Source organism: Thunnus albacares, chromosome 4, assembly GCF_914725855.1.
Source record: "Thunnus albacares chromosome 4, fThuAlb1.1, whole genome shotgun sequence".
NCBI lineage: Eukaryota > Metazoa > Chordata > Actinopteri > Scombriformes > Scombridae > Thunnus > Thunnus albacares.
In genome coordinates this window covers 30,910,613-30,938,101 of record NC_058109.1, presented here as the reverse complement: position 1 = coordinate 30,938,101, position 27,489 = coordinate 30,910,613, and the positions used below count along the sequence as shown (strand labels likewise).

General features: G+C 39.7%; 2 long non-coding RNA genes across 5 annotated transcripts; both read left to right on the top strand.

Annotated features, from left to right (window-relative positions):
- The first annotated feature begins 1,028 nt into the window (after positions 1-1,028).
- LOC122980062 lies at positions 1,029-6,147 on the top strand. Its single transcript, XR_006402987.1, has 2 exons — positions 1,029-5,446; positions 5,709-6,147. It is a non-coding gene; the product is annotated as an uncharacterized LOC122980062 (long non-coding RNA).
- Positions 6,148-9,539: 3,392 nt separating this feature from the next.
- Positions 9,540-27,169, top strand: LOC122980957. 4 transcript variants are annotated; one of them, XR_006403126.1, is made up of 7 exons: positions 9,540-10,227; positions 10,354-10,453; positions 19,327-19,374; positions 21,198-21,354; positions 23,393-23,482; positions 23,677-25,515; positions 26,191-27,169. It is a non-coding gene; the product is annotated as an uncharacterized LOC122980957 (long non-coding RNA). The 4 variants fall into 4 exon arrangements; XR_006403125.1 differs by having other exon boundaries at positions 10,040-10,227; positions 23,645-27,169; XR_006403124.1 differs by having other exon boundaries at positions 10,042-10,227; positions 23,677-27,169.
- Positions 27,170-27,489: the final 320 nt, after the last annotated feature.

Here is a 27,489-nt window from a genome sequence, read left to right as displayed (position 1 = left end):
GGTGGATTAGTAAGTAGGACAGCTGACACAGTGAAGAAAAAATGGAAAGACCTTCTTCAGGCAGCCAGGAGAGACTCTAGCCTGCTCAAAAACCCCCCAATTCGTAGGGGACCCCTTCCTAAAATCTCACCCTACTATCATCATGGATATGTTTGGAGATGACTCGCCAGCTTTCAACGGGCTAAGAGGCTGTGACACTAGTGCCAGCTTTATAGGCCTAATGGAAGAAAAGCAAGTTGAAGCTGGAGAGGCCTCAAATTTTTTTTCCATATAAAATGCAAGTTCATCAGACACCAATCATGAAAATAACATGGCCTCTTGAAAATAGTAATAAATAGTAATAGTAATAAACCTGTTTCCACTGGGTGTATGGTGTACGCTTTATTTATGGAGCAAGTTTTATTTTAATGAAGCTGTATCTCTTGCAGAGGATCCCAACCCGACGTCAGCACCATGGACAGCTCTGGAAAACAAGGCAACGGCACCTGCTCAAAGGGCAGAAGATTTGGACCTTCAATCTGTGTTACTGTAGAAAGAAATTGTAAGAGTGGAGATGGAGACAGAGAAGTTACGGGAGGAAAAGGAGACGGTTGAGCTCAAGAAACAGGAACTTGCCTTAGAAATTGAGCTATTAGAGCGAAGGGCCAGCTACACAATCGAGAAAGACAGTGTGTTTATGGACATCTAAATAATCGTATACATCCCACAAATCTAAATAAACATAAATCTTTGAATAAATACATACATCTAAATCAAGCAATCAGCAATCTTATTTTATTTCTCAACATATATAATTTAATCAATAAAAAATATATTTACAAGCTGTTAACATGTATTTTTTCACAAAGACATAGGCAAGTTGCTATCTCTTCATTTGGAGCATGGGTTGTTTGAGGGAAAAGACAAATGCCAGATTTAGCCACGTTCTTTTATAGGCTGATCAGCTAATATTGCTTCTGATGAGACGAGCCATCACATCCTCCTCTGCAGCTTGTTCTCTAAGTGTTCCACCTAAGTGGCAACCTCCAGAGCTGAAAAATGAAGAAAACACAGAAGTCCCAAAAATTGCAGTTCCTCGAATAGCCACTTGAGGCTGGCTCCAAAAGTGAGTCAATCCCCATAGACCTCTATGTTAAAATGCGTTTAACTTTACAGCAGAAATAAACATGTTTACAGCCTGGTACAAAAAACGGTTTTGGTCTCTATAGCCAATTTCCCTATTCATGCCAACTGTACAGGGGGTGATTTTTTATATAACTTGCCCATTTAAATTTTATTAAAGCTTAAAGTTATGCATAATTACAGGTGAGTGACAGGTGGGTGCCATCACAGGCAAGTTGCTACCACGGCAACAACGTTTATTAGGTAATGTAACCATGGCGTGACCCCGGATTCACAGATATAGATGTAGCCGTCGCTATTTCAGTGTGTTTTCAGTTCATGAAAGTTGATTGTAACATTTTGGATGCCTAAAAAAGTCTTATTCAGTGTTTCGTTGTACTGAAAGACACTCTACGGAGTTGGATGTTCAGTTTTATATGGTAAGCACATTTTTATGGTTTTAAGGCTGTTTTTTGCAAGCGAAAATTAGCATTAGCATTATCACAGTTAACCATAGACTGTAAATGCACTATGATAACCAAGTTAGCAGCTAGCAGTAGGGTCAGCTCCACCCTCTCGTCCAAATATGGTGAGTTCTGGCTTGAAAAATCCAAGATGGCGAAGGTCAAAATGCAAACTCAAGGCTTCAAAACAGGAGTCCACAAACCAATTGGTAACTTCACGGTGGCTATGTCCATGATTTTTTACAGTCTATGGTTCTACCATTGTCTCCACTGGTCCCAGATCATCCACTGGGAGAGGCACTCTCTTGGCTATGCAAATGTTGTGCAGCACTGTCTCCAAGTATTATGCCAGAAAGCCAGCCCTCCTCACACACTCTTGCCAGTGCGCTCTCCCTCAAGATGTGTGCGTCATGGTGATGACCCCTGGTGTCATCTCATGTTTGCTATGCGCTTCACCTGTCTGTCTGCTTTTACAAGTGATCGTTGGAGCAACTGGGAATACCTGAGGGTGTTCCCAGCTTACTTAAGCTTGGATGCAGCATAGCTCTCTCTCTCCTCTGCCACTCAGCTGTTGCTGCATCTCTGCTCTCTTCAGGCACTCCTTGGTTTTGCTTATGTTATTTTACTTATTTGTTTTGCTTTTATACATCTTATAACACTTACACGCACGCACACACTCCATTTATGCATCACATACACCACTGATTTCCACAACCCATACTTTAAACATTTAGTTAACTCTTTAATTTGGTTTATTTTGGTTGAATAAAATATCTTTTCTTAAACTCCCTTTTTCTGTGTCTCCCTTTTGTTGTGGCCACTTGAGCCAGGTCATAACAAATCAGGGATTCCATTAGGGTTAGTTTAGAAGTTTGTTTTGTGCCTCAGGTAGCAGTTGGGTGCATGATGTGATTGCACAGCTGATGAGGTGATTTGGTCCAGTTGCATGCTGGTTTTGTGTTGCGTGTTTGTCACCGGGACTGTTTTGGGTCTTTGGTTTTGTTCTGGTTTTTGGGAGATACATCATGTTTTTTTGCAGGAAGCATTGGTTTCTGACCTGGTGTCGGATTGTTGTGTGCCACTCAGAGGGTAAGTGTTACTGTTGATTTCCTCATTAGGCTGTAGTGGCATTTCCCCTTTGGGTTGCGTGCGCTTGTTTCTTTTGTAGTGTTGTGACTTGGTTAGTGTCAGCTGTTTTCAGACAGCTGTCTTGGGAGCACATCCGCAGGATTTTGTAGGGTTGCCTGCTTGCAGGTCATTTTACAAGTCCGCTGGTTTTTGGTGTGTAAATACCCACTGCAAGCCGCATGACTGGGGATGAGTTTTTAGCAAGTTTTGGTTAGGCAATTAGGGGGGAAATCTCTGTTGAGGGTTGTCATTTGCCCAAGTGCATGTCTGGCAGTGAACACAGTTACTGTCTGTATTGGTAATTTGTAATTATGCCATCTTGTCAGTTTTTTGATGTGCGTACGGTGGCATTTGTAAATGTCTGTAAAAAACAGCAGTTAGTGCAAATAGCTGACCATTATAGCTTTGTTGTTGGAGAGAAAAGTCGTAAAGATGAGGTTAGAAAAGCAGTTTTGTTGTCTTTGTTTGAATGAGGTGTGTTGCGAAAGAGTGAGTTTTGTCTGGTTGCGGCGGAGCTAGCACCTGTGCCAGTGCCTGTGCCAGCAGTTGTGCAGACAGCTGGTTTGACTTTTGAGCAGCAGAAGTTTGAGCAAGAGAAGTTACAGAGATAAATGAACAGGGAAGAGAAGCAACTTGAGGTGGAAAAGCAGCTTGAGTTGGAGAAAATATGGCAAAACACTGAGAAAATGAAATTGGAGTTAGAGCAGTCCAAATTGCAGCTAATCTGAGAAGGCACATTTCCTCCAGGGCAGTCTAGTACAGAGGATTCTGCTTCCATTAGTTTTGCATCAGGCAGCGTTGATGTTATTGCTAAACTGCGTTTGGTGAGTTAGACCCTAAAACTTTTTTCACTCTCTTTGAAAGTGTTGCAAATGCACAAAAATTGGCCAGATTCAGACAGCGTACTCACTGGGAGAGCTCAGTAGGTTTATTCAGCTATTTGTGCTGAGGATGATTTGGATTGTGATAAGGTAAAATTAGCTGTATTTAAAGCATATGAGTTGGTCCCTGAAGGCTATCATGAGAAATTCAGGAATTGGGTAAAGGATGATGAGCAAACAAATGTGGAGCTTGTCCATGATTTGGCTTCCCATTTTCACTGTTCTCAGTCGCTAAAGTTGATACTTTTGACAATCTTTGTGAGCTGATTGTTAAAGTTTAACAGTTTAAAAATCCAACAGCACATTGCTACTTATGTAAATGAGCAGAAGTCCTCCACCACACTTTATGCAGCTGAATTAGCTGATGATTTTGTGTTGACGCGCAAGGGTAGTTTTTCAGGACACACTCCTGGGGTGATTGGAAAAATGCGAATGATAGCTGCAGTAACTCCCATGGTGGTGCTTAGTTTTCGCCTGGTTCCTTGCGTAAGCCTGCATTTAAAGGGTGGCCTGAGGGTGCCAGATTGTGTAATTACTACCATGGGGAGGGTCATTGTAAGTAAAAGTGTCCTTTGTTGAAGTCGAAAGCTAAGCGTCAGCCACCGTCACCTCCTTATTATTTGCCTTTGCACCATTCACTGTCATAGGCTCCAGCTTTGCTGTGCTTTACAGTTTTGGAGCAGAAGCCGTTATGTGTGGATTTAGGTACTGGTTCTGGTTTTGGCCTGATTCCCAAAACTGGTTCTGGTTTCGAGCTGTTCGTTGGCAATGCTGTTGTGTCCTTGGTTGGTAGTGAGGAGCGTGTCCTGAGTAAGCTGTTGTGTGACGCTGGTGCTAAACACTAATTTATTGCGGAGTTGGTGCTGCCTTTTTCACCCGCTACAAAAAAGGGGGATATTGTACTGATGAAGGGTATGGAGCTGGGCTTAATTACTGTGCTGCGCCATTATATTGTGCCGGATTGTGGGCTGGTACAGAGCACTGTTCCTGGATGGTAGTGCTGTCTTGGCAGTCTCCTGTGATTATTTCCAAATCACTAGCATCTGGGGAGCCGGATGAGAGTGGTCAGAGTGTTCCAGGGGTTTTTCCAGCCTGTGCCATGACATGTGCACGGGGCCCTAATGTGTCTGCTCCAGACCCGCCTGATCCAGGTGTTTGCTCAGCCTGCACTGTGATGTGCACACAGAGCTGTGACATGTCTGATCCAGACCTGCCTATTTCGGGCAGTAGTAAAGGTATGGTGAACATGTGGTTTCTCTGCCTAATCTTCCTCCATCAGTTTCGAGGGAGGAATGGGTGAAGAGCAAAAGAGCTGATTCATCTCTGTCTGATTTGTGGGATGACACATAGAAAAAGTAAGAGATGTGGCACATGGATACTTTATCCAGGAGGATTTGCGGGTGAGGAAGTGTTAAGTGAGTTTTCAGGTTGTTTTGCCAAGTGACTTCTGTGATGTGGTGTTGCAAACTATGTATGACGGTTGTGGACATTTTGGGATAAAGAAAACTTGTGTGCTATTTCTTTTGGCCTTGGTTAAAGCGTGATGTTTCTGCTTACATTAAGATGTGCAATACATGCCAGCTCACAGGGAAATCAAGTCAAGCTGTCCCAGTCCAGTCGTTAGCCAGTCGTTCGACTGTGGAGTTGCATGGAAAAATTTAGAAGGTGCACAGGCTAGTTTGAAAAACCTGTATGATCATCAAACTGAGTATCAGCAGTCTAGCCCTAGTGATGTAAGCAATTCTGTAGCTCTAGAAGTAAATGTTACTCCCACACTTGTGATTGTTTCTGTGCTTTCAGATCTTGATGTTCCTGATGAGAGTTTGGACGGTGAAGGGGATGGTAATGTTCCTGATGTTCCTGTCACAAGCGGTAGGCTAAACAACTCTCATTTAGCTCTACAGGGTGGGATCTGACACCAGCTGCTGAAGCCTCAGGTCCCCCCGTTGCTGGCCAAACTCTTTGTTCCAGCTGGGGTTGGGTAGTCGGTCCCAGTGGACTGAGTGAGAGTTTGTTTTTTTGTAAATTGTTTCTGTTTTGTTTTGTAATTTGTTTGGGTTTTGATATAGTTTGCCATTTTATCCTGCTTTTTGCATTGCTGTTGCCACATCTGTTCTCTTAATTAGCTCCTCAGGTACGAGGGTGATGACCCCTGGTGTCAGGTACGAGGGTGATGACCCCTGGTGTCAGGTACGAGGGTGATGACCCCTGGTGTCAGGTACGAGGGTGATGATCCCTGGTGTCAGGTACAAGGGTGATGATCCCTGGTGTCAGGTACGAGGGTGATGACCCCTGGTGTTATCGACGCCTGACGGTGTTCACAGCTTACTTAAGCTTGGATGCAGCTGAATCTCTCTTCTCTTCAGGCACCCCTTGGTTTTGGTTATGTTATTTTTATTTAGTTATTTATTTTACTTTCATGCATCTTACAACACCTACACACACAAACTCTCCACTCATGCATCACATACACCACTGATATTCCTGATTTCCACACCCCAACATTAAACATTTAGTTAACTCCTTAATTTGGTTTATTTTGGCTTAATAAAATATATTTTGTTAAACTTTGACATGGTGTGTCTCCCTTTTGTTGTGACCACTTGAGCTGGGTCATAAGACATGGGCAGATCCACACCACCGTGCCACCACATTAATTAATTTCATGTCTGCATCGCACAAGACCTGAACATTAACTGAGCGACATCCTTCCCTGTTTACAAAAAGGTACTTATAATTAGATGGTGCCTGGATACGCACATGAGTACCATCAATACAGTCAAAAATACCGGGTATGCCGGAGTCTCTGCGAAATCTCCCCCTGTTGTTTGTGGCCTCCTGCTGGGTGGGTAGATGAACATATTGGTGAGCCTGATCTTGAAGGGCCAGAGAAACTCATTGTATCACCAGGCATGCTGTACTTCCTCTTACATTCACCATGTCAGTGACTATATTTTGGAAAGATCCACTGGCATAAAATCAAAGAGAAATTAGCACCTGCTAGGCACATGCATTGACAGACCTCAAAGGGGGCTTGAACACTCACATGTTTGGCCTCCTAGAGAGAAAGTGCCTCTTTTCTGGGGTGTTTTTTTTGATAAATGAATAAATTCCTGTTATTCCTGCCACATCCAGCGTGTCACAACAATATACACAGTACCTCATCTTGTTTCTGAGTGTAGCTGACAGAGAATTTATATTAGTATATCTTAGTGTTGATAGCTTACTGCAAGGTAAAGTGACTGTAGTTGACAGAACTCAGTAGCGTTAAACTGACGTTTGGCAGGACTGTTATTGTCATCGCACATGCAAAGCAGGTATGGATACTGTCAATTAACACGTTTCTCCAAGTTGTTTAAGCTAATTTTAAAGCTCTGAAAAAGGTTTGCATCTTTATCTCCCACAAGCTTCAACATAACAATGATATGATGCACTTAAAAAAAATGATGAAATTAAAGACATTTTGGTCCCTTCTGTAACAAGCAGCCAATAAGGTGTGTTTAGTGTCAACTAAATTAATCCGGGTTTCATTCAATTGTGATTGTCAGACATTAAAGTAACACCTAATGTACAATTATATGTACAGTAAGCATACATATCTCCTGTCTTCGTATTTTGTCATGTTTGCAACAGGTGAACATGTGTATAAGGACAGAGAATGCAACTACATTTGAGTGAATGTTGAATGTTAACTGTTTACTAAATGTCATTATATATTCAAGCAAATATTTAAGTTCAAGCACTGTCTTCAGTATTTTTGGAGGAAGGGAAGGAAGGGATGAAGGAATGTTAACTGTTAAAATCTTTTATAAAGCAGTGTTTAATACACCTTATCTAAAGCTGATGTGTTGCTTTTTCAAATTGTGGCTTAAATGCATGATGTCTTCCGAGCCTCAATATTATGATTTGATATGTCAGTTATATTTAACTAATGTGTCGGCTTTGCATGTATCATTAATTAACTGTCATGTAGCAGTGATTGCACCAACCTCAGTCAAGGGTTTGTTTTAAATACATACATTTTAATATCCCTTTAACAGTGCTGCAGAAGTAGTAATTCCAGGTATATATCTATTTAATTATTCGCAGGGACCTCTAACATCCTCTGCATATCCCTGGCACCTACAGTGCTAGCAACAGTGCTCTGTTCCTATCCGTTACATGTTGCAACTGTGGTGATAACTTGTCAATTAATTCAAATAATTCAATCCCGCTGAAACAAAATTTCTCAATAAGTTCTCTATCTCCGTATATATCCAGTGGATTGGTACTGTCTCTCATTACTCTTTCACATCTGAAAGCCTGCTAATCATATAACCTGTATATTGGATGCGCCATTGTATCAACGTTTTTATTGTCACCTTGGAAACATTGGAGACTTCATTTACACCTACCTTTGACTAGGTGTAAGATTTAGCCTCAGATGTGGCACTTAGCCTAGACAGTGCAACAGGTGTTAATTCTACGTAGGGCTTAAGGCACATTTTACATCCAGCCTTGTCTTACGACCGGGTGTACGTCTAACTGGTGCAACTAGCTCCAAAAACTAGGATAGCAGAACACAGCAGCTGCATTTGAACCCAGGACCACCGGTGGCAGTGCATTTCAGAGAGGCAATTCACCCAGTAGCCTCTCTCAGATACATTGGCACTAAACATGTTAAAAGAGAGGAAAGAAGAGGAGAAGAGGAGGCGATTTGAATAGCCTCTTTCTTCTTCAAAGAGAGAGTTTTTATATTTTCACTCTTCAGACTCTTACACCTAGAGGTCTGAATCAAGAATATGAGATTAAATATTTTCTTTAAAGTATAAAAACTGTCAGTGGCTTCATGATGGATTTATATTTTTACATTTCTAGATCCTGACACACACATTTGAAAATGTAAAAAATTGTCAATTTAACAGGTGTGTCAATTTACTTATGTTGTTTCATCTAGTTAATATTTTATAAAAGGGTGTTAAGACGCCTTTTCTGGATGAGAACATAAGATTTGTTTTTTTCTATCTTACGTTGGTATATTTTTGAACATATGATTCTGATCTGATGTAATGTTTATATTTAAGATGTATGTTTTGACATTTGTGATATTTCTGATGAATTGTTTTTAAAGTAGTTACTGTATGGCCTTTATATACCCACTCTTTTCAGTGTACTTTATTGAAGTATTAATTGCTTTGAGATGTTTATCACCCTGTGTGGGTTGAGTGATTACTCACACCTGTCATTATAGAGCTTGTCAGCCTATTGGTGCACATGAAAAATGGAATAAAAAGGGAAACATCCTTTTTACAAACATTCTGATCTGACGAAGATCCAAGTAGGATTGAAATGTTGTCCAGATTAAATTTTGTGGCTTGGTGTAGGGCAGTGCAGGCATGACCTTTTTTTCATTAAAATGCTCACAATGACAATGTTTACATGCTGATCTTTAGCAGGTGATGTTTATGTTCAACTTTGTTTAGTGTGCTTGCATCCAACCCCTCCAATAGTTACTGAGCTATTCAGTTTGGATCAAAGTGGTGGACTGGAATAGCTTTGTACCTTAGAAAGACTTCAGGAATCCAGAATCACAAGTGCTTTTTCTTGCATGAGGGACAGGTTAGACAAGCAGGTTTTTAACTGAAAGGTTTTCACTTTAAATCCTAGACCAGCAATGAGAATCTGGGCAAGGCAAGGCAAGCTTATTTGTACAGCACATTTCAACAACAAAGCAATTCAAAGTGCTTTAAATACTATAAAACATAAAGGGCAACAAGACAAAATGTAAGATCAACATAAAGCAATATAAAAGACATTTAAATACAATTAAAAAGAGTTAAATAGAAAATAAAAAAATAAGCTAAAATAGGTTAAGACAGATAAAACAGGAGAGTAAGGCCCTGTTTACATCTGGCATTAACATGTGTCTCAGGTGATCCGATCACAAGTGGACAACTCTAAGTACAGGTGTGAACGCACCCAAGACGCATTGAGGACGCATTGAGATCCGATCACTCAGACCACATTCGGAGGTGGTCTAAGCCACATGTGGCCACATTCATCTAGCAGTGTAAATGCAATGCGTCCAGGGCCACATTGAAGGACCGCCTACTTAACTGATATCCTCTATTTTCTGGCAGACTAAGCCCGGGAATTGCATTGCTGCCTCCTGTGTTCAGCTTTTTTGATAACAGGATAAAGAAATGTATTATTTCGGTTTCCGTTTTTCATGTGAATTAAAAAAACCGTAATCCACCTCTCATCTTTTCCTGTTCGCCCCAGTCCGCTAACCTGTTTTCCTCATCAAATCGACAATTGGAATAGAAATTAAACCAAAAACAAATAAGAACTTGTTTTTCGCTTGTCTGTCCAAAAAAAAATTAAGAGGCTAAACTTTGCTGGATAGTCTCTTCTGTCCTGTCAAGTTGATAACGACAGTTTTTAGTTTTACTTCGCTGCTCGCTGTTATATATATATTTATAAGTAGCCGGGTGGGAAAACGTTACTGTAGTTATTAACACCACCAGATGGCACTGTCTAAATTTGGGAAACCCCCTGTGAGCGCAAAGGATGTTGGGAAACGGTTTGGAGAGAGAACCGGAAGAGGAAAGCCATCTTGTTTACCGCGATGTAAGCGTGCAATGTTTTCCGGTTATTATGGACTGTTTCTGAAGGTAAATATCATGTAAAATATGATTGTTGATACGAAATATCAAATGATACACATGTAAGGGTAATGGATACCTACAAATTGTAAGATGTTGTACGCTGACGTTTCTGTATTTGTTGGATGTTTACAGACATGCAGACAGCGTATAGAGCATAGTCGTGTGGGGAACCCGATGTAATTAGTGTCCCGCCATCACGCATCACGCATCATGCTCCTGGACAGATGCACAGGTCAGTATGTATTTTAGTTTACACATTCATCCGTAAAATTTCAAGAACTGTGAATGTATGACTGTTAATTGTGAATTTGTGGGCTCTGTGTGTTATAGGGGTGAGCCACTATAGTTATTTTTGCACTCTTTTGTACTAGCATACTTATTTCTGCAGTTTTTTGTAGTGGGTGGTTTAACTCCAGTGGTTCATGCTTACCGATACTCCGACTATACACAAAACAAGCGACTAGATAGGTTTAAGTGTTACAGTGGATAGAGGAAAGTCCTCCGCTGGTACAAAGATACATGTTAATGCCAGGTGTAAACAGGGCCTAAAAGTTACAGTGCAGTGTAAGATATTAATCAAATCAAAAGCCTCAAATTTTATTTAATAAAAGGGAGCAGCAAACAGAAAAGTCTTCAGCCTTTATTTAAAAGAACTGAGAATTGCAGCATACCTGATGACCAGTTTATGTGGCGCATAAAAACTGAAAGCTGCCTCTCCATGTTTAGTAGTTAGTAGTCTTGACTCTGGAGACAGAAAGCAGACCTGTCTCTGACGACCTGAGAGGTCTGGATGGTTCATAACGTAGCAGAAGATCAGAAATGTATCTTGGGCCTAAACCATTCAGTGCTTTATAAACTAACAGCAGTATTTTAAAATCAATTTTTTGACAGACAGGCAGCCAGTGTAAAGATCTGAGAACTGGAGTGATATGATCCACTTTCTTGGTCTTACTAAGGACTTGAGCAGCAGTGTTCTGAATCAGCTGCAGCTGTCTGATCGATTTTTTTTTTTTAGGGAGACCTGTGAAGACAACATTACAGTAGTTGAGTCTACTGAAGATAAATGCTTGGACAAGTTTTTCCAAATCCTGCTGAGACATAAGTCCTTTAATCCTTGATATATTCTTAAGGTGACAGTTGGCTGACTTTGTAATTATCTGTTGAAATTCAGGTCTGAGTCCATGACTACACCAAGATTTCTGACTTGGTTTGTGGTTTTTAACATTACTGACTGAAGTTGATCGCTGACTTTTAATTGTTCTAACTTGGCTCCAAAAACAATTACTTCAGTTTTAGCTTTGCTTTAAATTTGTGTGTTGTCTGCATAATTATGGTTACATATTTTGTTGTTTTCCATAATCTGAGCTAGTGGGAGCATGTAGATGTTGCTGCAGAATGGAGCCTTGGGGAAGTCCACAGGTCATTTTTGTCGCTCAGACGTGTAATTACCTATAAACACAAAGGAGTCCCTGTCCTTTAAGTAGAATTCAGACCAGTTTAGTACAGTGCCAGAAAGTCCCACCCAGTTTTCCAGACTGAAATTCTGCTGCTATCTATGTTTAAGTAGATGTCACTGAAGACCTTAATAAGAGCAGTCTCAGTGCTGTGTTGTGGTCAAAATCTTGACTGGAAGACATCAAAATAGTTGCTTAGCACCAAGAAGTTGTTCAGCTGTTGAAAAACAGCTTTTTCAATGATTCTACTTAAAAACAGGTCAAAACTTACTTGGTTTTAACCTTTTTTACTCAGAAAAAAAGGTGTGATATGGGCCTATAATTGTTCATTAGTGAGTTGTCTAGATTGTTCTTTTTTAAGCTTGACCACGGCAGTTTCCAGGGCATGTGGAAAGAAACCTGAGAGACATATTTACAATTTGTAGAAGATCTGAGGCCATGCAATTAGAAACATTTTTGAAAAAGCCTCTTGGCAGAATATCAAGGCAGCAGGAGGAGGATTTCAGATGTTGTATAATGTCCTCCAAGTTTTTATGGTTGATCGGATAAAATTGTGTCACACTACTTCAATTGATTTTAAGTGGACACAGTGACAACATATATCCTGTACCTGATATGGAGGCACTGACTGCTTGTCTGATTTCCTGAATTTTGTCAATGAAGAAGGAGGCAAATTCATTGCAAGCCCTGGTGGATAGAAGTTCAGAGGCTACTGACACAGGAGGGTTTGTTAGTCTGTCGACAGCAGCAAACAAGGCGCATGCATTATCATTGTTTTTGGCGATGATGTCAGAGAAGAAGGACTGCTTTGCATTTCTCAGTTCCAAATTGTAAATGCAAAGTCTCTCTTTACAGATGTCATAATGAACCTGGGCATTTGTTTTTCGCCCACCTGTGTTCAGCTTTTCAACTCTTTTTTTTCTATTCTGACCAGTGTGGCATTTCTCCATGGAGACCATTTTCTTACCAGAGACCATCTTCACCTTACTGGGTGCAATGGCATTAATAACATTAATAACATTTGTGATTTTAGAATAGAAATGATCTACAAGCTCATTGACTGAGACCCAAGAGAGGGTTGTGTGGTAGAGAAAGCCTGAATAAATATTTCACTGGTGTTTTCAGTGAACTGTTTTGTGATTACCTCTGTTTGAACATTTGTGTGCATGGAGATAGCATAATCAAAGAAAACACAGGAATGATCAGAGAGAGTAACATCAGTCACCACAGCCTTAGAAATGTTCAGAACTTTGGAGATGATTAAGTCCACAGTGTACTCCTTGTTTTGTGTGGGCTCTGTCACACGCTGAGTCAGTCCATAGTTATCAAGAACACAATACAATTCTTTAGTTCCTCTGTCCTGGGGGTTGTCAACATGGATGTTAAAATTTCCAACAATACAGTCAAAGTCAATACAGATTATAGACATCAGTCCAGCAAAGTCAAGTCAATTTTATTAATACAGCGCCAAATCACAACAGAAGTTATCTCAGGGCACTTTTCACACAGGTCTAGACCGTACTCTTTAATTTACAAAGACCCAACATTACCCCATAAGCAAGCACTTAGCGACAGCGGCGAGGAAAACTCACCTTTAACAGGAAGAAACTTCAAGCAGAACCAGGCTCTAGATGGGCAGCCATCCGCCTTGACCGGTTGGGTTGAGAGAGGAAGAAGGAGGGGGGAGAGAGAGAAACAGAGAAGCATAGCAACAACAACAACAATAATAATAATAGAAATATGACTTATAATAATAATGGTAGCAGTGGGCATAAAGCTGGACCAAGGGGACAGCAGGCAGTTCCCAGCCAAAGGTCATCTGCAAGACGAGAAAGCACAAAACTCCAGGAAAGATGCCAAGTTAGTAACATGCTGTAATAGGGCATGAATGTGTACATATGGAGAGGGGGAGAAGGAGAGATGAGCTTAGTGCATCATGGGAAGTCACCCTACAGTCTAGGCCTATAGCAGCATAACTAGGGGCTGGTCCAAGGCAAGCCTGGGCCGGCCCCATTCTACTTTGGAGACTCTAAGAACCATAAGTAAGCCTGCACTCTGGGAACACAGTGTTCTAGTGGGGTAAAGGGGTACTATGAGCTCTTTAAGATATGATGGTGCCTGACCATTAAGGGATTTGTAGGTGAGGAGAAAGATTTTAAATTCTATTCTGGATTTTATAGGGAGCCAGTGCAGAGAAGCTAAAATGGGAGAAATATGAGTGAAGTCATCAAAAAAGTTTGCACAGTATGTAGGTGGCCTATAGATATTTAGAAATACAGCTTGAGAACAGAAATTTAACTGAAGAGCCACATATTCAAAAGAAGCAAAGTTTCAAAAAAGATATCTTCTTGCATTGGAGAGAATCATTAAACAAAATGGCAACTCCACCTCCTTTTCTTATGCACTCTAGCTTCACTCATAAAACTGAAGTTGGTACCCGGCTAGAAATTGTTTGTTCTAAAAACGTTCTGAGTAGAATGCGCTAGGATAATGTTCTCTAAAAACATCCTAAAATGCTTAGTGATAACATTGTTAAAACAATATTCCCAAACGCTCTTTGTGAAACATTTTCAGCAGGAAGTTTTCTTTTGGTTCCTGGTACGTTCTAGGATGACGTTCTCTAAAAACATCCTAAAAATGCTTGGTGACAACCTTCTTAACATGTTTAGTGATAATATTGTCATAACATTACATTAAACTGTTATAATTACTCAATTTAGGACCCAAAATGCAGGACACAGACTCAGACAGAAGCAGTTTAGAAAAGGGTTTATTGCAGACAGTGTGGTTGAAATCACCAGAGTCCAATATCGGAGTGGGGCAGAGAGTGGCAGCTGGGGTGGAGCAGGTGAGGGGTTCGGTGTTGTAAAAGCAGGTTGGAGACAAGAGGGTTTCTTAGTAGAGCAGGGCAGGCAATGAGTTGAGGGTCCAAACCAGAGACAGGTGATGAACATGACGCTGTTCGTGGCTGGAAACTGAGGCAAACTGGAGTGTAAACTGCATGGTAGACTGAACAATCTGGCAGGGTCTTGATGGATGAGTCGGGGTTTTATGCTGCAGTGGCTTGTTGAGTTGATTAGGTGGTCAGCTGCAGGTGCACTGGTTGAAGAGTGGGAGATGGAGTCAAGGGCTGTATCCCAAGTCTCTTAAATTGCATCCACGTTTCCCTCACTTGCGTCTTTTCTTTGCGTCTTAGTCCCTCCCACTGTGGATGCATGGAGAGACGCAAGGAAAGGAGGAGGGGAGAGGAAACGAGGAAATTTGTTTTAAGAGACATGAGACGTGCTTTCCTCTGAAGCGTCATGTGAAGCGATGTCCGTTTCTGATGACAGCGACAGCTGATCACGTCAGTCGGCTTTAACAGCTGTAGAAACTTTTGATGGAGTTTGTGTCTTTACACATGTGCACTGTGCTGACACTAATAAAGGTGCACAGTAATTACGGCTAGAGCAGCTGTTTTCTCTCTGCAGCCTGTTACCTGTTAAACAAACACCTAAATAAAAACCTGCATTCTGCATTTATACTGTGTCCTGCTCAGACGCACAAGAACCGTTTCTACTCGCAGAATGCGTTTATACTATTTATTGATTAATTGCATCTGTATTTTTTGATAATCCTGATAGTGAATTCATTATTCAATAACCCAGAATATGATCAGGGTGTCTTCTGAACACTGAAAAATATGTATTTGGCTAAATGTTTCAGGGAAAATGGAAATTATGTAACTCATATCAAACCTGACACTCAGGAATTTTCAGCCTCACATGTGACTGAATGGAAATGACGATAAATCATGTAAAATATAAATGTGTTTAACTGTTATTATGGATAAAAATAAAGTCAGAAAGAGTCTGTCAGCAAGAAACAGTATAATGGAGGAAAAAACATCATGAAAAGAAAAATCTTTCTAATAAATAAAGAAAGTTGTTTATGGTTCTTTTGTTGATCAGACCGACAATTATATATGATGAATCAGAAAACAAGTAAAGCATAAAACTTGGGAGTTATACACTTAAATTTGATCTGTAATCTGTCTCCACTTCGGTATGAAACTGCAGTGATGTATCAGATCAGTCTGATCAGCTGCAGTGTCCAATCAATAATTGATATCCAATAAGGGGGCGTGTCGGCTGGTAAAAGACTTCCGTGAAGGCTTCTCTCATGTTTCCTCGCTCCTCAGAGACTTGGGACGCCAAGGTTGCCACGCCCAGCATAGACACATAAACAGAGACAAACTGGGGACAAACCCACGCACAAGGGAGGGAAAAACAGAGGTGAGTACAGGGAATATGGGAGACCTAACCCAGCTAGAGGGGAACGTTCCCACAACATTGGCTAATGTTACCTACAAGTTCTAATCATTTTTCAAAGAAAATGTTTCAAAGAACATTTTAAGGATGTTTATCATTTCAAATAATGTTCCTATAAGGTTAAATGTTATCTAAGACATAATGTTTTAACTGCTCTTCTGAGGATGTTTTGAGGACGTTGTTGAGGTAACATATTATAGAATGGTCTTTTATAAAACATTCCCACAATATTACATGGTAACAAAGGAAGAACATTCTCACTGCAACATTCGGAAAATGTCGATGAGAGTGAATGAGAATGTTAGGGCATAATGTTCTAACAATGTTATCACCAAACATTTTAGAATGTTTTTAGAGAACGTTAACCTAGAACATTCTGAGAACCAAAATAAAATTTCCTGCTGATTTAGCATTTAACCTTATTAGAACATTATTTGAATTGATAAACATGCTTAAAATGCTTTTGAACATTAGATTAAAATTCTTAAAAACATTATTAGAACTTGTAGATAATGTTAGCCAATGTTGTGGAAACGTTTCCTGCCAGCTGGGGAGGGGTTGATTCAATAAGAACAGCTGCACTGTTTCAGTTAAAAAAGTCAAATTAAGTGTGCTTGATGATAAAATCATTGATTAAAAATGTTCTTCCTGCCAAAGACCGGACATTTAATAATGCTAAAGTTAGTGTGTTAAAAGCATTGTCTGCCCAATTTTTTGTGGCAGGCTGTGGCTGATGAGGAATGGATGCTCAATTTGATAAATTTGCAGAATTGGTTGAGTGCTACCTGTTTCTTAGCAGTTTCCATTCTTTTTCTATTACCTATCAAGACAGGAATTGAGGAAGCAACCAACACACTGGGCCCCGGCTTGTCCTGGGAAGGAATATTCATGACCATCAGCCTTGTAGTCTGGACCCAGCAGATATCAGTTAGATCTTGCTGTATTTTAAATTTCATTTTAACAAATAATTGGAAGTGCTGTGCTTTTATCACGCTGGGGAGACAGAGGATGATTCTGATGCATGCCGTGGATGGGAGGGAAGGGCAGGGGGATGGGAGGATGGAGGGGGGGGGGGCGTAACTGTGACAAATGTGTCAAAACTGGCTGAGGACTTAAAGCCAATGATGGAGGTGGATGCAGAGGGGGGGTTTAGGGCAGACAAAATGGGAGTAGGGCGGGGAAGGGATGGGATGTAAGTTTGGGGGGAGGAGGGAGACAGAGTGACTGGAGAGGAGGGTGACCTGGTTGGGATTTGGGGGGTTGAAGAAGATGAATCCTTACAGGTAGTTGTTGGTGAGGGGGTGGAGACTCTTCTTCTCAGCTCTGATAACTCTCATGTTTGAAGCTCTCTTCAGGCGGGGGCTCAGGTGGCTTTGTCAAGGTTTCTGCCGTGTTGTGTTCTGTCTTCTTCTTGTTTTGATTCCTCTTGTCTCTTGTCCTTGGCGGAGGGAACACGTGGGTGTCACAGGAAGTAAAACAAGAAATACGGAAAGTGAATGAGGAATGTTTTTTTCTTCCCTCAACCACTACCATATAACTGCTCTTGATGTAGGAACTTAACCGCCATTTGCCCTTGTGGAGCTGCTCTGTGGCCAACAGCAGAGAACTGTGATTCTGCTGGGCAGCTCCCAGCTGTGAATGTAAGTGAATGAGTGGGAAGCAGTGCATCTACCATCTACATAGATAAGGGATATCAAATTAGAAAAACAAGGTTACTCTATGCTTCTGAATGCTAACAGCGTTTTACTTTCAAAGGGTGACCTTGATCAGATAAATTGAGTTTTTCAAGCTCAGAATGTGACCAAACAAGGACTTGAATGTTAAAGGGATTAAAAACCACCTCTGTAACCTTCTTTTATGAATTTCTAATGTGATAGAAATTTCAAGAAAACTTAAAATCACAGGCAGCAACTAACATTTGAACTCAACTTGTACTTTAGAGAATAATTCCACTTTATTAAAAGTTGGATCTTGGGGCTGAAAATTAATTCTGGACCTCCAGTTCACTCAGTAGCTGCTCTGAAGCTTTTGATTGTGTTAGAAATTTTAAAAATCCAACTGTTTAGTCTGATTGTCTAAAACACTTTATTAAAGGGGAACTGCTCCAATTTTACTCATCAAGGTCAGTTTCCAGCTCTTGGGAAGTACTACTGCATACGTGAATAAAGTTGTATAAAGGAGCTCTGTGAAATCTGATCAATTGACTTAAGTGACATGTCAGTTGGGACTGAAGACTAAAAGTTTGAAATGAAAAAGTTAGTGGAGTTAGGAAGAAGTGAGGTTAACAGGCCTCTGTAGTACACTTTTTATCTCTGCTTGAGGCTAGTGGCTTGAAGCTACTTTAGCCGCTACTAGCATAACACACATGGATCTCCATTTAAACTGATGGCAATATCTCTGGTGCTGCTGCATTGATTTTGATCCTTTTTTAAATGTCTGTCATGAGAGCGACAATGTTAGAAGTGCAATGCTAAATCTGTGGAGTACTCTATCAATGGGTAAAACCGAATGCAAGTGCACCCAAAATGTTGGTAGTAATCCCTCATTGCATAGAAAGTATGTGTGTGTGTGCACAACTACAATGAGTACAGTGGGTCAGTATAGTGGGATGTCATCTGTAAATTGTGACAGATGTTTAAAAGGGTAATACTTTTACAGTTCATCTTGCTTTTCCTCTCCCTGTATGATTATCTGACTATTTGTGTTACTTTCGCCCCCGCACTTGTTTTTAGCCATGTTGCCACAACTAAACAGTCACTTTAACTCGGTGAATAGAACATTATCAACAAGTCCTCCAACCTAAACGACAAAAAAATGTTTGTCATCGCCAAAATGGCCATGTGAGCTATTTCTGATCTGACATCCATACTGGCAGGATTACTTCATTTGTCAATGCCTTGCAAAACTGTTACAAATAACTGTTACTAAAATGATTCATATTAGTGTTTCCTGTTCTGCTACCTCTATGGTTAAAGCTCAGTTAGGTTCAGGCATTAGAGTTAAAAGAAACCATCACTGACTGTCGGTAGGAGACTGGATATGAACAGAGGTCTTAAATATCAAGGTCACCCGCTTTGTTGACCCCAACTATCCACCTGACCTTCTTTTGCAGCACTACAACATCACACTACTCGCACAGCGACAAGAGATCCTTGTCAGGAAAAATGTAAATGCTCGTTGCTCTGTCTTTGCTCAAAACTGCTCTCACATCATGTGTTATCTGAAATTACCTGCTTCACCCTCTCTCAGCATCTCTCGTCTCTTCTCCCTCTTCTCTATTTGAATGGTGTCCTTGAGGTTTGCCTCTTGTGCAGTGTTTGTAGAGTCTGTTCTCTTTTTAGGTCTTCTTGATACAGAGAGGTTTTTGTGGTCCAGGTGCCAATTTTCCTGTAAGTTTCTTGATATTGTCACGCTGTTTCTTCATATTGTAATTTCTTTATACACCCAAACAAAGATATCCTTTAACTCTGTATTCTATGTCAAACTCATTAATATTTATCAGCTCCACTTTTTCCTGGGAAAACAAATATCATTGAGTCTGATCAGTCTGTGAGTGTTTTTTTTAATTTTTTTTTTTTTTTATCAAGATCCACCTGAGAAAAAGAATTAATTAAATAAATCAATTTCATCAGCCATTGTTGCTGTAAGTGTTAATCCTCTGGGTCTGGATTCATTATCACTCCACAGTGAATGAACAGCAGCAGCTGTCATTTACAACTGTTCAAATAACATCTTGGTTATATAATATGTAACAAACAGGTGCACATGAGCATTCTTCCAGATTATACCATAAATGTCACTGAGAGTTGCATAACCATCTGAACATAATGTCAAAGTGTAACTCTAGATGAGCCGTTTTGGAAAGAGCAGCGGTAGAAATGAAGCGGCTGATATTTATAACATATAGCCTATGTGCTCCCTTTTTTGTGAACTTGTCCAATTGCATTTTGGTGAACATTTTTTCATTAATTTTTTTTTCTTTTATTGTCATTTTTATTGCGGAGCATTACATGGCTGTAGATTATACCAGCACATGCACCTTGGTGATCAAGACAGTGATAGATGATCTTTTTCATGCTTTATAATTTGTCCAATAGCATGAAGAATTCTCTGCTAAAACAACTTAAAAGGATTATGCCAAAGCTCAAATAATAAACCTTAATGATAAATCTCTCCCTGGATCCAAGCAATATGTTGCTGAAACTAAATTATAGATAGACTTGTACACCCTAGACACAGCATAGTTGATATACTGATATACTGTTTTCAACTTGAAAGCCTTAAAACAAGAAGGCTCGTTACTGTAGTTTATCCTGCTCTCTCAGCTTGTTAAATCTTAGAAAAGTTCATTAGAGAGGTCGACATTTTATATTTTCAGGAAACTTAGTATCCACAAGTACAATTATAAGTTGTCTTCTCTTTGTTTGGAAGCTAATCAGTGTAATTAAATGTTGATCACATCTACTACAGCAAATGCCAAGAAGTGCTAATCAGGCAAGTGGAGGAATTTGCCAACCATGTAACACTTTTATTGGATTGTGTCACAATATGAATGTTTAAAGTTGTTTGGTACAAATTGGAGCATATGTTCTACATGCAATAGTAATAACTATCATCAACCATCATCACACTTTCTTCATAGGTTTTCTAATAGGATTCAGTGATGTTCTGCAGATTTTCCCAGAAGGGCTCCAATTGAAAATCATTTGTCTCCCTCAAGTTTAGCTGATTATTTCAAATAAGTGATAATGACAGCAACACTTGGGTGAAATTATACATCGGTGTCAAAATGTATAATTTTCACATCATGGATACATTAAGCGTAGGGTTTGATTTCACCTATTGATAGCACCACTGCTACACTAGGGGATGTTGCATATTATCAGGCTGTATCATATACTCCACAATAATTATGGCAAAGTAGTAGTAGTCGATTTTTCAGGACCTGCTGCACAAGCTGTAAACACAAAATTTAGATGATGGCCTTATAAAGATAAAATGGCGAACAGTTGGCTACTTACACAGCCAGCAGACACGGACCAAATATTTACATTCATTTGGCTTTGTGTTACTGGCCACCTGGTTAATGCAAATCCAATACTTACCCTCCATTTAGCTCTGTTTTGGTACTACTCCTTATACAAATATCAGTTCATTTAGCTGCAAATGTAATATTCATCAGCTAACAGCTACCTTTGTCTGTCTGCTGCAGGTGCTGGGCAGATAGTGCACAGTGGGTTTATTAGAGCTTTTTTGTTGAAACCCCCTGCTTGCTGCTGCTGGGAACAAAGCCGATGAGACCAGTGAGCCTGACCCAAAACAGAAGCTGAAAGACGCTAAAACACTGTAGCGCTGAGGAGAACTGTGGAGTTGGGTGACCATGATCTGTGTTTCTGTCATTATGATGAACCCCTTTCACACTACACATTAATCTTTTGATCCATTGTTTATATAAAACTTTGATTTGTGCAGCTTAAAATCCTTTCATTCATGTTGTGATAAAGAGAAGCAGACTGCCAAGCCACATTGACAGCTGAAGTACTCATGTTCTTTCATTCACTTTGATAGTGAGCACCCTTCAAAGCGAGCAGAAGTATTACACATTCGGCTTTGCTTACAGAAAAGGAGAGGACTATAATACTGAGCCTTTCATAAACTTTACTCATGTTTACCAAAAAATCAATATTCAAGTGCACACCAGGATGCTGGGTTGGACACTTTTATTAACAGATTACATTCAAAAGAAAAAAGGCCCTTTTTATTTTTAATGTAATCTGTTAATAAAAGTGTCAATATTAGTATCTTAGTGTGCACTGGAATATTGATTTTTTTTTTTTTGGTTTACTGTGGTTTACTGTGAGCCGGCTGGCACCCAGGAGAGAAGCACTGCTGTGCACGGGGTGCCTTCAGTTTCTCTACTCAAGTTTCTTTATAAACAATCTCCTCTAGCATCAGAACCTTGTAGGAGAAAACACAAACATCCCAAGATGACCTATCAAAGTTCTTGTGGCTTCCATATGGTATTCTGCAGCTGCTGCGGCCCACAGGCGTTGTTACATTTTTGAGAAAAGTCTAGATGCTTATAAATTCCTTTGCTGGCTAGCATTTGCCCTTAATGCACAAGTATAGATCCATCCTGCCTCAATGACACATCCTATTATCTGGCATGTGTAAATCATGACTTCCACCAAGTTATCTACACATGTTGCCTACATTTTGCACTTCTGAAACAGCTTGGTAAATGGGCTGAAATTACATGCTTGTGATTATATACAGCACATACAGTATAGCCCTTTGAGTTGCATGCATCATAAGAAGTCATTTACAGAGTCTGGTACTGCACAAGATGGTCAGAATGGCAGTTTTTAAGAGACGTGAATGGAAAACTTGAACAGGCACTGAGCAGCTAGCATAAAACCAGAGCCTGGCAGATGACATATGTTAATATGTCACTTCTTTTTCTACACTGTAATTTGTTCTCTTGCACACAAGCCTCAAGCAAATTAAATATGTATTTGAATTATTTGAATTATACATTTGTATTAGCGGCACGCCGAAGCAATGGATGGTGTGGCGATTAACATTCCTAAACTGCTGTTATGCTAAATCAACTCGTGTCTACACATGTGCAATTTCATTTATATATTCTTGAATGATAATATGTGTCCAATGATAAATATCTTCCAGGGAAATTTCCATGTCTCAGCAAAGTATTAGCAACAGGATCAAATTATGTAATTTCTCACAGTTTATACATGTGGGGATTTTAGTGTTGCTTGTTGTCCTCTCAAACATAATTTCTTCAGTCTGTTCCTGGTAGTTCATGTTTAGCCTACCTGAGGTTTCCTGAAGACCGAGGTGCCAATCATAGAGCCTAGTGGTATAAATGAGGTCTGACACTGGGCATTAGAAATCCCTGAGCTGGATGTAGCATCCCAGCTTCTTCATTATGCCTTAATTAAACCAATCAGACACAGATGTGGATTCTGTATGCTGATGGTGTTGAAATTCTCAGTTAAATATACTCAAAGGAACTTTTTCGCTGTAAGAGGGACAAGGTGGCTTTGCAGCTTTTGTACGCATCTGCCAAGATGTTTATATCAGCACAAATATCCGGCTGCTGCTGCTGCTGCTGCTGGTAATTGTTGTGAGACCCAGCTACACTGGGTCGGATAAACTCGCATGCCTCTTCAGGCTGTGGCAAAAGGACACTGCAGTGTGATGTTGCGTATCATTACACTAATTTAATCCCCAACAACCCCTCGGAGTTTAATTTCGATATCACTGCAACACAATTTGCACAAGAAAAATGCAGAGAAGAGGTTGTTATATATGTCACACACATCTGCTGCATCCTGAATAAGCCATGAACTGAGAAGATATGTCTTAATTTTCTTTTTTTTACAGTGTAAGAATTCATGCACAGGCACATACTGGAGCGCTGTGGAAGGCGACATACCAATTATTGGTGCCAATATCATGTGATGGGGAGGCAGGGTGAGTCGATCATTGCTAATCTAGTTCATAGCACAGTGGCTCTCCTGTGGTTTCAACACAGGGCTTCCTTGATCAGACGCCAGCGTTTCATGGCGGGACCTGGATTTAGTGAGGCCTGTCGGGGCAGGAGAATGTGAATTACAGCTCAATGTTCCTCGACAGTGCTGAGCCGGTGGCTTCATCTGTTCTGACAGGCTCTTGACTGTGTGTGATGATGAGAGACAGCTCCGGGTTGGCGCTCTGCACAGAGTCTTCAGCTGACAATATGAATTATGGAGACCCGAAGGAGCAAGAGCATGCATCAGCAGACCCCCCACTCCTATTAATCCCTCTCTCAAAAGGTTCCACCGCAGAGACCCCAGACGTACCTCGCTGCGGCTCGCACGCACTTCAAACACTGGCTGAAACATGATGGAGGCAATGGACCCAAGTGCTCCATTGAGTTCTGTTCCAGCAACTTAAATTTCTCTCGTATCTATATATAATTCTTCAATACATTCTGTTTTCTCTGGGATTTAAATACTTACTGTTAATAGTTGTTAAAATAATAAATGTTAAGCTTAGAAATATAATATTCCATCTATTTTTATCCACATATTAATAATTTCAGTGGTTTTTTTATACATCTGCAGCATTATGCAGGCCCGAAGTGTTCAATATCAAATAAAAAAGACATAAAAGAAATTATCACATACATAAATTGTGAAAAGTATATAAACCAATTATAATATACATAATACAGAATTTTAGAACTCATTAAAACTCAACCTCAACACTTTTTAAATGTAATTTTATTGTTCTTATTTTCATGTTACTTGAGTTCATTTTGGGGTTTTTTTTATAGAAAATGTTATTTAAAAATTCAATTAAAAATTCCAGCCAATCACATGCCCCCCTGCCTTTTTTAAGCAAGTTAACTCAACAACTGCAAACAGATTTTAGCTTTAGTTAGCTCCTGTTAACAACCATGTCTAAGTCCTGAATCAAACAACTAAAATAACAGTACAGACACATTATCTTAACAAAAACACACACTACTCAGCCTTCTAACTAGCTACGCTGGGTTGTGCATGAGCTTGGCTTGAGCTGATGCTGTTAACATTCTCCTTAGTTTCATGAAGAGTAATAATCCAGGTTTACAACCAAACCCATAGTTTGCCGGCTAGTTAGGTAGCATGTGCAACATTCTTAAGCTAACTAAAAAGAGAGGTTAGTGATTGTGTGTGTATACTGTGTTTATTTACAGCAGCAACCTCTATTTTTTTTTTTCTCAATTAGCATGCATTGTTGTATTTTTAGCTAACAGGAGTTAACTGGTTAAATATGGTAGCAGTTTTTGAGCTTGCTTGTTTTAGAGAGCTTCCTCTCTATCCGCTATGTGATTGGCTAAAAAGTGAGGGGCAAGGACTTGTGACAACTTCACTGACATGAAAGTGAAATAAAATCATAAAATATATGAAATAAAAAGGCACATAAGGGGAAAATATGGAATAAAAACAGACTTTTGGAAAAGGGCATTTTGAAATAAAATCTATAATTTAAAATAATGAATTCATTTATTCATTCATTCATGTGATTACTTGTTTAATAATGACTTATTTACTCATTTAATATTGAACACTTTGGGATTCCATACACTTCATCAGATTGAAAGCACAATTCGTCCACCTACAAATCTTATATTCCAAGCTCACAAAATCATAATTCACAAAGTCAAGGACTGAGAGGCTGTTTTTTCAGCTAACATCATAAATTAGTGCTCTCTACTGTAGCTCATGTTTTAAATTATATTTGTCATACATTTCCATTTATTTAGGAATCCATTGAAATAACAATCTTGCGATCCCGACCATTTGTTGAACCCTAACATGAGCCTCTGTTGAAGGAGATATGAAAATTGAGCCAGTCTAGAGAAAAGACAAATCTTGTTGCGTGTTCCTCACTAATCCTCCCTTTGGACGGTAAATGCATCGCAGAGCTTAGAAACACACCACCCAGACTGAACCGTGATGTACAAGGAGACAATAGAATTGGTGAGTGTATTTTCTCATCTCATGTCTTTGCCAAGTTCACATGCCCACACACACACAGTCCGGTGCCAACTGCATCCCTCCCCCCCGCCCCCAGCCCTCACAACCCATCCGCCACCGCAAACCACCATAATATGACAGATTTATATGCCGGAAGGTAATGTTAAGAATATATGAAAATAAGTAAACCTTATATGAAGCATCTTACACTTAGTGATAGCTTTCTGCACAAACTGAGCTAGTAAGTGGTCATAAATTCTTAGATCCACTGAGAATGTGTTTGCTCTTATCTCTTAATCCATTGAATCAATTTAAATACCTGTTAATTCAATGATAGTATGAAAGCTAATGGATACTACATTACAATACTGGAAGGCTATTGGAATTGTGCAACAGTAAATCTGACCAGCATGCCGAGTGTGCAAAGAGTGCTTTGCAACAGAGACTATCCTGTTGCACATATGCTGTCAGCTAATCTCATTAGTTACAAAGAGCAGTCTCCACTGTTGGCATGTTGTCTAAGGTTAACACACACACACACACACACACACAGAATGTGTTGTTATTGAATGTATTCATTTCACTTTCAGTACATTTGTACATGTTGATAGAGCTCTTTGCTCCACTCTAATGAAGGTTGCAATTGATTTTACATTCTATGCATTCTGTGTTTTCCAGATGTCAGACTGTGATGTTCCAGCATCAAAATGTATATTGTTGCACTAATCAATGCATTTGTGTGAACAATTCCTACCTGACTGGAATTTGTATGAAGTGTATCACATCATGGAATGTATTCCATTAATATGATTTGTGGTGCATAAGCTATGAGTTTTTACAGTATTGTATGTAACAGCTGAAGTAGAAGCTAATACTTCTTTTTTCATCCAATTCAAACTAGCTCAACACACATTATGAATGTGCATATCTAAAAGCAGCAGGCGTTTATTCTTTTCATTGTTTTGTTATATGTCATTTACAGACAGTCTCTCCTGACTGTCAGGAACAATTAGATTTCTGAGGGAGAATTGTCAAGTCACATCATTGGGATTTAACCTCTGCTAAATTGAATAAGACTCTGCACCAATATTGAATTGACAGCTCCATACTAGTTTGAGCCAAACCTCCTCCCTTTTATACAGCACTATATGCATTTGATTCCACAAAATTAGATTACTTTGATATCAGTCACATTTCTTCCACTCAGTGTTTTCACACAACATCAGCATCATCTTTCATTATCTGCCACTACTTTAGAGGTCCTCCACTGCACTCATAAATTCTGTGGATTATACAATTGCTGTCAAACTGTCTGCTACCTCATAAATTTACTGCCACCACAAGAGGGTCATTGGATTCAAGGGGAGAGCTCCTGAATCTCAGGTTGATTTTTTTGTGCGGGAGAAGGGGTGTGGTACAGTATACTGTATGTGAATCACTCTGCATCTGCAGCCCATGATGCAATGGAGAGGATTCACTTGCCCAGGGCTGTACCTGATCTGTGCAGTGATCACATGGTTGCCACCAGCCTTAAACATGTAACTCCAATGAATTATTAACAACGTAGGTGGGGAGAGATACAAAGGGCAGGCAGTCATAAATGGTTTATAACACATTATAATAAGTTGTAAGCAAATAAAAGTGTTTAAGATGCTTATTAATGTGTTTGTCAAGAATAACTTATTACTATTATTCATTAGAGGGACCTGGTGTATAAACAGTCAGTGAAATATGTATAACAGTTCTAATCATATTTAATAGTTACACACATGAATAAATCCTCACAGTGTTTTATAAACCTTTCATTTTGTACAATTCCCCAAAGCATTAATCATTAACAGTATAAAACTGAATTTTGTATTTCTTTTAAAAAATAAGAAAAAAACATTTTTTTATTTCATTCAACTGATTTAGAAAAAAAAAAAATCACACAGCAAAGCCAAAGCAGGGTTTGGTCTCTGTAACATCAGCTCATGT